Source organism: Lactuca virosa, chromosome 4 (genome assembly GCF_052849685.1).
Source record: "Lactuca virosa cultivar CGN04683 chromosome 4, Lactuca_virosa_CGN04683_v6, whole genome shotgun sequence".
NCBI classification, from domain to species: domain Eukaryota; kingdom Viridiplantae; phylum Streptophyta; class Magnoliopsida; order Asterales; family Asteraceae; genus Lactuca; species Lactuca virosa.
The window spans coordinates 432,927,180-432,937,449 of NC_136429.1; the positions used below are offsets into that span (position 1 = coordinate 432,927,180).

A 10,270-nucleotide genomic window follows, 5' to 3' on the forward strand; every position below is an offset into this window, starting at 1 on the left:
CAAAGGCTGAGCCGTGATCAGCAAGCGACGGCCCAGATGCTGCCACGTCATCAACTTCTCATCAGACTTCGCAATTTCGAGTGAAATCTTTAAAAATTCGTAACTTTCGCGTACGAGCTCCGTTTTCGACGTTCTTTATATCCACGCGTAGGCGGGAACGTACTCTACAACTTTCGTTTAGACTCTGTGGCTAATTTTGACTTTATTTTAAATTTTATATTTTTAACAGGCCGGGACAGGATTGGTCCGTTAAAAATTCATAACTTCTTCATCCGATGTCCGTTTTCGTCTGTCTTTTTATCGGTACGCTACTATTAAAGAGATCTTCGATTATTGTTTAGGTTGTGTCGGCTAAAAACCGCTCGATCTAATATTCGAACTTCGGGCTGTACACTGCTAAGCCGAATCGAAAAATCATAACTTCCTCATACGAAGTCAGATTTGCGCGTTCTTTTTATGGAAGCTCTCGGTTTAACGTTTTCTACGACTTTCGTTTAGATTTCTAAGGCTAAAAGTCGCTCTATCGTAAATTCACTATTTACGTCTCCCGGTGCCGTACCGGTTCCGTCGCGAAACTTCGACGGGTCATAACTTCTTCGTTATAAGTCGGATTTCGGCGTTCTTTATATGTACGGAACCCTTGAGACATTTTCTACAACTTGGTTAAGATTATTTATTCTAAATAATCTTTTGTCGAAAAGTCGTTTTCGACCCCTATTATCTCCAGATTGACTAACTCGGATTTACGGACGTTACAACAGTTTTCAAGGAAAAAGTGCTCATTACTTTTCAGACGTGGAGACTTTTACGGCTACAGGTCCATTTTTTTAAGGCTACACGTGACATGATTTTAATGCTAACCGCTTCAAATTCAAAATTGGGGTTTAAGTATAAAAGGATTTTGGGGTATCTAATTCAAACTTTACGAGAAAAGGCTAAAAATCTTCCCCAAATTTTCTTTCTTTATACTCACCTGTTCTCTCAAACCTTCAAACCCTGACAATGGTGGCCACTAATGTTCATGTTGATCCTTCTCAAATCACTAATGATGCTTCATCTCAACCTCTGTTTAAGATTCAAAGTACCAACTGTCGAGTTGTTTTTTTATTATTGAAGTTTATTTTTTATCCAAAAAATTAAATATACCAAATATCTCAATTTTTTTGTCCTCTATAGATAGTCGATATACTTTTTTCATATTTATTTGATCGAATTCACATTATATATCTGAACTGAATAGAAAATATGTCAACACGTAGCATCAATATATATATATATATATATATATATATATATATCTTACTATATTATTATACAAACCTTACTATTTCTAAAAATAGATTTAAGACGACCAAACCATTAAACTACTAGTACAAATCATTAAGCTAACATTACAAATAACAACTATATCGTCCAATCGTCCAACCTTATAAACTGTAAGTATAATCAGTAAGTATAATCAAATAATGCATCAATTTTGACCAAGTCCTCTTTAATTATCGATAAAATTTGAATAGACAAAATTTGAATCCTAAAATATCGGCAAATATCACCGATCTCACCCACTTTTCCACCAACATTCATGGAGGGAATCTTTACTCATCTCAAATTGCTACTGAATTCATTCTCCTTTTATTTCCTTCTCTCTGATAAACTCTTCTCCGGTAGCCGTCATCGCTACGATCACCACCAACACTAGACTCTGCCGATGTCATACACCCTTCGTTCCCACCATCACCATCGTTATCTCTTTATCTGTAATCGCCACCAGAACCATAACTTCTATACCTTCCATTGATACCAGTAACCTTAACCCTAACCCTAAGTCGCCTCTACCATTGCCACCAGAGACCGACAACATCATACACCATTCACAAGAAACAATCCTCTGATCACGAACCAACAGTTCACCACCAACCGATCTCCATTCTCACACCGCCAACCGTGTTTGATTGTCGTCTCCACCCTGTCTCCCCTATCGCAATACTTCTCCTGCAACGAACCCTTACCATGATATGTCTTTATCTATCTCTAAACCCTTAATCTACAGACACCACAACTCATTGTCACTTACAACACCATCGCCTTCACCCTGCAACCAATCGTTGTCTAATCGCTGGTAGCCACCCTGTTAATCTCTGTACAATAAAAGATAATACATTTATTCTACATTTGACCATTTTTCCAGAAAAGTATATTCAGTTGTATCGAGAGAGCGAGAGATCGAAGATGAGGGGAGGAGGCGTAGAAGTAGCAGGAGAATTTTGATGCTTGATTTAGGTTTATTAAGAAGCATCTATGATTTATTCACTTACTCCAAATTATTCATCCCGTATCTAATTTCTCTATATACAGGTTCGTCCCCTGTGTACATCCGAAATCGGGTAAGATGTCTATGTAGTATGCAAAGTAGGTGGTAAATGTCAGTCTGGTTCCAAGTTATATCTGGTTCCAAGTTGAAGTTTTGGAAAAATGAGCAGACACAGCCGAGATTTTTTATTCCAAGGAGGTATTGTAAAACATTTCAATTCAAATTAAATTTATTATGTAAACATTCGCTGATTTTGCTATTTTTAACCATGTTTTGTATGATTTTTGAATCCTAATACGGTTGGAAGCCCTAAAAATTCACTCACTCTTCTTCATTGTCAGTTACAGGTGAGTATGACCTCCTTTTCTAGGTTTTATTTAGATTTTTAAGTGGTAATCCTTCGTTATGTTCTTCTTTGTTACATAAATATTTTGATTTTGATGGGTTTATTTGCACAGAGAAATAGAATAGGATTATTGATGTTTGACGATTGTCATAAAGAAACATTAGAGGCTGAACTTTTAATTTGGTATAAATATATTTTCAGGTTATCAAAATGATGATTATGGAAGAAAAGCTCTACAAATCCAGGTATATATTGATGTTTGATGATTGTCACCCCATTGCCATCCCACCTTACCCCACGTGTACCCTAACCCATACCACTTCCAAGTCTACCCCCTGGCAACTCTTATGGACAACATAAATAATAAGTTAACATCAATATGAATTCTCATCATATTTGAATGAAGAGTTTCCAAGTTCTTTTTACTATATTCAAAATTTTACATTATAAAAATGGACTTAGTGATTTGTTTTTAACCTTTCAGCTAGCATAAGGAGGGTGGATATCCATCACCGCTAAGAAATCAAAATATTCAGGTATGTTATTATTCCTTGTTTTCTTGTTCTAATTACTCATTTTGATCAGGGAAAGTTATTATAGCTTATGAAAATGCATTTTTACAGACACATTGCATTGCTTCTTAAAGAAAGAGCATGACTAGGGATGGAAAAAGTTCATGGATTTATTAAAAGTTTTAGATGGTTTGTTGATGCTGGCACCCTTAAAATATAAGCTCAAGTCCAAGTTATCAGGTTTCTAGCTTATTCATTCTTCACAAATCTGTCATTTCCTTTATCCATTTTCCTTTTTTCTTGTGCATACACCTACTTATTCTAATTATTTCGAAGAACGTGGTTATCTTTGCTTATAATATCTATCTAGAACATAATTTATAGTTTTTATCAGTTTATGATTTTATTCTGGTTGACTGGAATTTGGAAACATGTTCAATTCTTTTTTATAGGGAGAGAGTAGATCGCCCTTTCTGATGCATTTATTGTCAATTATTTTAACTGTATGTTGTGTTATGGTTTCTCTCTCTCTCTCTCTCTCTCTCTCTCTCTCTCTCTCTCTCTGTGTTATATGTTTTTGTGCTTTGGATGAGATGTTTTTTACTTGCAAATGGTCAAACCAGATCAGATTTGGAAACTTTGGAGAGGGTTTAGATTTGTGAACATGTTTTTGAATATTAGGTGTGGTGAAGGGAAAACACCTTTGCCTTTTGCTACATCAGATGGTAAAACAAAAAGTCATAATATTTTCTTTTCTTGCAACACAAATAGCATTTTGTCCCTATTTGTTTGGTAAGATTATAATTTTTTTGGTCGTTCATGGTTTTTACACATGCAAATGAAGTCAGAGTTGAGTCAATAAGCATTTTGCTGTTATTATTATTTTTATTTTCGATTTACCTATGTTTGTACAACAAAAATTAGCACAATAAAGGAAAAATCATGATTGGTCACTCTTTTTTTATTTACAGACTATTAATGAGTACCCTGAGCTCTTCACTACCAAACTCGAGAATCAAAGGCAGGTAAATTCACTTTTATTTCCTCTGTTTGCACTTTCTTTAATTTTATTTCCTCTTTTGTTATGAAAGTTGTTATGTTGAATTTGTAAACATTTTCTTATTATCAAATCTTAACATTGAATGAGTTTTTCACTTAATTCATAATAGTTTTACTTTTGCAGTAAAATTGTTGCTAAGCTTTATATGTTAAGAATTGAATACTAGAAGGGTTAAGTTTTAAGCTGAAGATGCAGCTTGTGCACTTAGATGTTGGATGTCTGTGCAGATGAAGTTGTATGAGTGAGTTAAAATTGGTTCATGAAGATATGTATGTATGTCTGGATAAATTGCCTGAAAGTTTTGTATTTAATCATGATTATAGAAAAACAAAACGTAAAGTAAAAAAACATGAGGGATTTTACGATTACGCCTAAAAATGGATGATATACACTTTACATGGAGGTAAATTTTCCATCTAAAACAGTTTATGATAATAATAGTTTTATATTGATGAAATGTTTTATATTTTTCATATTTGCACCGATTAACTCAACTATATAACAGCTACAAGCCTACACTAATAAAATTAATAATAAAATACCCATTTTTTTCTCTAACTAAGACCTTTTATGACCACTCCATAAATTATGTCAAGAATTTATAACTATAAAAAACAATTTATCATTTTGTCCCTTGGATTTGCGTCGGTTGTCTGCCGGTGCATTTACTAGGGGGTGTTTAAGAGTGCTTTTTAAAATGGCGCATTAGCTTATTGGCTTTTCAAAAAGCTAGTAAGTAAAAAAGGTGTTTGGCAAACACTAATTTTTTACGCAAAAAAGGCTTTTCCAAAACTCATTAACTCCTGACTTTTCCAAAAGGCCAATAAGCACTCTAAAAAGCAATTCCAAACACACCCTAAGTACAATGTCTCTAGAAACTATTTGATTTGCCTATAGAAACTAATTTCTAGATATACAATTAGAACCCGTCGTTTGACGCGGGTAACGACTAGTATATATATATATATATATATATATATATATATATATATATATATATATATATATATATATATATATATATATATATATATATATTCAGTTTTTATGATTCACAATGTAAATCGGATTTAGGCGTTGTTTGGTAATTGGTAAACGGGTTAGAGCTGACTGAGTTAGAAGCTGACTGGGTTAGAAGCTGATTGAGTGAACTTCTGACTGAAACTTACTGTTTGATTTTTTATCCGACTGACTGCGCAAAATGACTATATTACCCTCAAACAATATTTTTTATAATAATTACTATATGATTTACCATTTAATTTATAACATTACATCTTTAAAAAAAACATTCAAAATGATCAAAATGATGTAATTTACAACGATTCTTTATAAAAGATGCATATAAACATATAACCAAGAAAACCATAAGACCGGGGTTGCTCTAGAAACTTATACATTCAAAAATACCATCTAAGAAAGCAGAAGCATTCCACCATGTAAATATTTGTGCCTATGTAAATGTAATAGACACTAAAAGGAATTGAAACTCGCATCATAAACATTCAAAACACTATCTAATATTGTGGTTTATCTGAAAAAAAGTGCACTTCGAATATGACACAAACAAAGTGAAATTTAACCATGATTATGACACAATGAAATAGAGATGCCTAAAGAAAAACATCATACATCTTCTAAATGTTCATCTAGTGTTGTTAACAAACTTGTGTTTATAACATTCACCATCCTGTTCATATTCCAAGCAGATATATTCTTCAGAATCACCCTATAAAAGTGATCAATTGTGATCCCTTCATTTTTACCGGCCTTGGAATTACTAGATCTTAGAGTTGCAATAACTCTCCAACCCTTAAAGACATCTTCATTGAGCTTTTTAACATCATCTATCACTCAATCTTCTTCTTCTTCTTCTTGTTCTTGCTGAATCTCCATATGAATGTCATACACAAATCATCGGATTTCGACATCAGCTCATACAAATCGGTTTGTCAACTGATTTCAGAAAAAAAAACACAAAAACGGAATGCTTACATGTGCTGATTTCATAGACAGTTCGTTTAGAAAACTGATTTCATATAGAAATCATTTGATTTTGTACATCTGGAAAAAAAATCAGATTTCATAAACATCAATTCATTCAGAAGAAAAAAAACAGGAAAGAAGAACAAGGCCTTCATGCGATGCTGTGGAATTTGTCGTCGATGGAGTGGAGGTCGCCGCCGACAGCTACGTGGAGGTCGCCAGTTGAAGAACGTGATGATGCAGAAACTTCTGTGTGCACTGTGAAGAATGAGTAGGAAGCGCAACTGCTACGTTCCGTGTTTTTTCTTTTAGGGCGAAGGGAAAACTAGGCAAAGGGTAATTTATTTTTGGGTCAGCTCCTTATTTTTGATGGACCGAGTAAGTGGTTTTGGTCAGCAATAGCTGACCGAGTTGGCCAAAGGTAGCATTATCAAACGTGACCGAGTCAGTAGTCAGCTCTGACTGCCCGAGTAAGTGCAAATTAAACGACCCCTTACTATGTCAACACTTTGATCATTCACAAATTAATTTAGTGAATTTTACATATGAATCGAAGTATATTTATTCTTGAAATTTTAAAATATGTCAACACGTAGTGTCAATATATATATATATATATATATATATATATATATATATATATATATATATATATCCCCTAATCTAATAAATAAGTACATTTTTGCCACGTGGCAATCTCTAAGCCTCCCCCAATCCATTTTTCCCGCTCAAATGTCTAAGTTAATTTCCAAAAATACCCTTTTGCTTTAAACTCTCGGTGCATAAAATCCGCTAAGAGTTTATAGCTCCGTCTTCGGTCTCCATCAGCAATTAAATTGCAATAAATCAGGAAACTACATCATCTCCAAATTTGAATTGTTCTATGTAACTCAACACATCTTATATAGCCGCTTCCTCCTAGGTTCAAGTTTTGTCTTCGATTTAGGGTTTTCCAAAGATGAATTTGATCTGCTCTCAAAATCTCCACGTGCTTCTTCCTTGATTCTCTTTTAGGCGACTTTTTATTTTTTGGGTTTTTGGTTTCCTATTAAATTTTGGTATATTGATTTCACTTCCCCGTCCCTTTTTTTTATCTTATTGAAATCAAGATTCATTAAGTTCCAAATCGGAATAAGCCCAATTGGGAGCTTTTATTAGTTCAATTTTGGATGTGTTTTTTTTGAAGTTTTTGCAGAACCTGGAAAATAAGAAGTTTATCAGGAAGATGGGACATATGAAATTTGAAGATGATTACTGATAGTTGCCTTTTCATCATATCTAATTGGGCTGGTTTGACTCTTTGGTCTTCTTCTTTTTGCCTCTTTCTGGTACTTAATTTATTTTCCTTTTTCTTTTCGTTTGAGACAACTTTTTCTAATTATGATTTTAACAAAATCGGACTCCTAATTTTCTCAATGACTAACTCATCTTTTTCTGAAGATGAGTTACAATCAAACATATAATATCTTCCTTCTTGTCAGCAGTTTCAAAAAAATCAAAATATATCATCCGACTGGAAATTTCAATTAAATGATTTCTTATTTTCTGCAATTTACCGATAGAAACGATCATATATTTCTAATCAATTCGGTGCATAAAATCCAGGTAATTTGGTTATATTTAAATTTTTTCCATCATTATCCTTTTTAATCATGAACCATATTTCCCCAATTTATGGTAAGTTGATCATTTTTATCTCTATTTCCTTTATTATTATCCCAAATACGTCTCATCTCATAACCACAGCATGTCGTTTTATCTTTGCCCCTTGAAGCATCCTTATTTTTGTCGATCTTATCAAACAACTGCACTTCTAGAAATTCACCATCTGCACAGAGGTTTAATAAGTCAGCTACGTCTATGGAATTCTTCTCTCTTAATTATATGTTTTTCTTTTTATATCATCTTGGAGGGTATAAATAATCTGAGGTTAAAAACATCTTTTTTGTGCTGTAAATAAGAAAAATGTTTAAATGTTGGTTTTCATATGGTTGTCTAGAATGTTTTAGAGCCAGAAGGGTTACTTTGGTTACTCTCTTTCTCACTCAATCACACAGGTGGATAACTTACATTTCACTAATATTATATCCTTTTGTGAATTATGAATAACTCTCATCATATTTTTGTGTAAAAATACCGATAGATTAAGCAAAATACATAAAATGATTAGTAAACAATAATATTTTATTTTTTATATATCTCGATTAAAAGATTTAACAATCACATATAATGTGATATGATTATAGAAAAACATTATACAGTAGAATCCGTTGTTATTTAATTAGACATTCATAAATTTTGAAACTCTATTTTAAATATACTAAAATGAAATCGTAGAAACTGAAATATGGATCAAAATTTGAAAAATACTAAAAAAAGTTACCTTTGTATGGAAACAATGATTTGCAAAAAATATAATTTTCCCTTGATTCTATTAGTAATCTATTTTTCTAAACTGTAGCTTATTTTATTATTAGTTAACATAAAAAAGTATAAGGCTTTAATTCATTTACATTTAAATTGATTATTTTGCCATTGTTCCACTAACATTCTTTGTTTATTGCAAATATAAACAATTAGGTATTTACTGCAGCTTATTAGATATAAATGAGATAACCGTTAACCGCTCCTTTAAACATAAATGAAAGTATGTGAAAGGAAGAAATGAGGGTATAATGCTATAAAAAAGAAATAAGTGAAAGTAGAATGCTATTTCTTGGATATTAGATTTATAACCCTTTTAAAATTAGGCTAAATGAAAGAAATATTATCATATATTGATTTTTTTTGTTTGTTATAACATCTCACTTTCTTTTCTTCTTTCACAGTACTATTGTTACCAAATCTGACATCAATTACAAAAGGAGAGGTCTATTCTTTGATTTTAATTAAAATCGTTTTTAGAAATACAAATGTTATTATATATCAAGAATCCTCCACTTATATAGATCAGAAAATGATACCTGCAATAATGTGGTAGTACCCTTCTTCCAGTTCACCTAAATTCTAGTACTTGACACACTAATGGCAACGTTCCCTTGTAACAAGTGACTTCAGTTTTGCCTCATTTCCAGGTTGCTTTGTAGTTAAAGCAATTATTGTTATTATGGCCACACATCTTCTCATTCCATCTTCTAGGGAAACAAGTGAGAAGTTAGCAGCATGTTCTTCTACCTCCATTTTTGACGTTAAAGCAGAGCAACCACAACATTCTATTTGCTACCCTGAATTGCAACTTTGCTTCTACATGCCTTCCTATACATTAAGTATATTATTGGAATCTAAGAGGATAAAGATTAGTCAATCATATGTAGAAAGTATCATAAACAACTGTATGTCCTTAACACACGAGTAATTATGTTCTGTTACATAGTTAAATGTTAGTATTTGCATAAACTTCAGCATGTGTACAATGAACTTTTATTATGAAGTATGATTAGGGGCATTTTATTGAGTTGGAAAAGTTTCAATCTAAACTTACAAAGTACGAATAGTTTGGCAAGGTTTCAGTCAACTTATAAAAATACGATTTGGGGCATTTTAGTTATTTGGTGACGTTTCAGTCTAAAAATACAAAACATGATTATGGGCATTTTAGTAATTTTGCAAAGTTTCAGTCTAATCTTACATGTGATGGTTTAAAGTTTTCAGTATGAATAGGTTTTGGTTGACAAATTGTATTTGTATGAATTGGTTGTTGTTGATTCAAGCACATAGGTAACTCCTTAAACTGTAGCATTCCAGCCAGCTTTTCAAGCAATTCCTTACAACCCTATTGTTCTATATCTTATTTATAGTTCAATTGCTATTCCATTGATTGACAACACAATGAAGAAAGATAAAAAAGGTTTCATTGTTATGTTCTCTCAAAACTAAAATATTTCTTGGAGGTAGAATTTTTAATCGAATCATGTCTTTTTGTCATCAAATTATATGCAATGCAACATATTTACAACGTATATACATTTAACTTAGTAACTAAGAGTTTATAGAAAAATATATTGATTACTTAAAGTAAAAGTTAAAATATGGGTTTCTATCTTATTATTATATTC

General features: G+C 32.2%; 2 long non-coding RNA genes across 7 annotated transcripts; one reads left to right on the top strand and one right to left on the bottom strand.

Annotated features, from left to right (window-relative positions):
* Positions 1 to 1,542: 1,542 nt before the first annotated feature.
* LOC145109058 (uncharacterized) lies at positions 1,543 to 4,686 on the top strand. 6 transcript variants are annotated; one of them, XR_013708733.1, is made up of 9 exons: positions 1,543 to 2,119; positions 2,189 to 2,280; positions 2,356 to 2,509; positions 2,619 to 2,658; positions 2,859 to 2,902; positions 3,142 to 3,193; positions 3,281 to 3,409; positions 4,141 to 4,194; positions 4,353 to 4,686. It is a non-coding gene; the product is annotated as an uncharacterized LOC145109058 (long non-coding RNA). The 6 variants fall into 6 exon arrangements; XR_013708732.1 differs by having other exon boundaries at positions 1,543 to 2,280; positions 4,339 to 4,686; XR_013708734.1 differs by having other exon boundaries at positions 1,543 to 2,280; positions 4,141 to 4,190.
* Positions 4,687 to 5,719: 1,033 nt separating this feature from the next.
* On the bottom strand, positions 5,720 to 6,600 carry LOC145169183 (uncharacterized). Its single transcript, XR_013742347.1, has 2 exons — positions 6,225 to 6,600; positions 5,720 to 6,113 (listed from the first exon to the last, which is right to left on the bottom strand). It is a non-coding gene; the product is annotated as an uncharacterized LOC145169183 (long non-coding RNA).
* Positions 6,601 to 10,270: the final 3,670 nt, after the last annotated feature.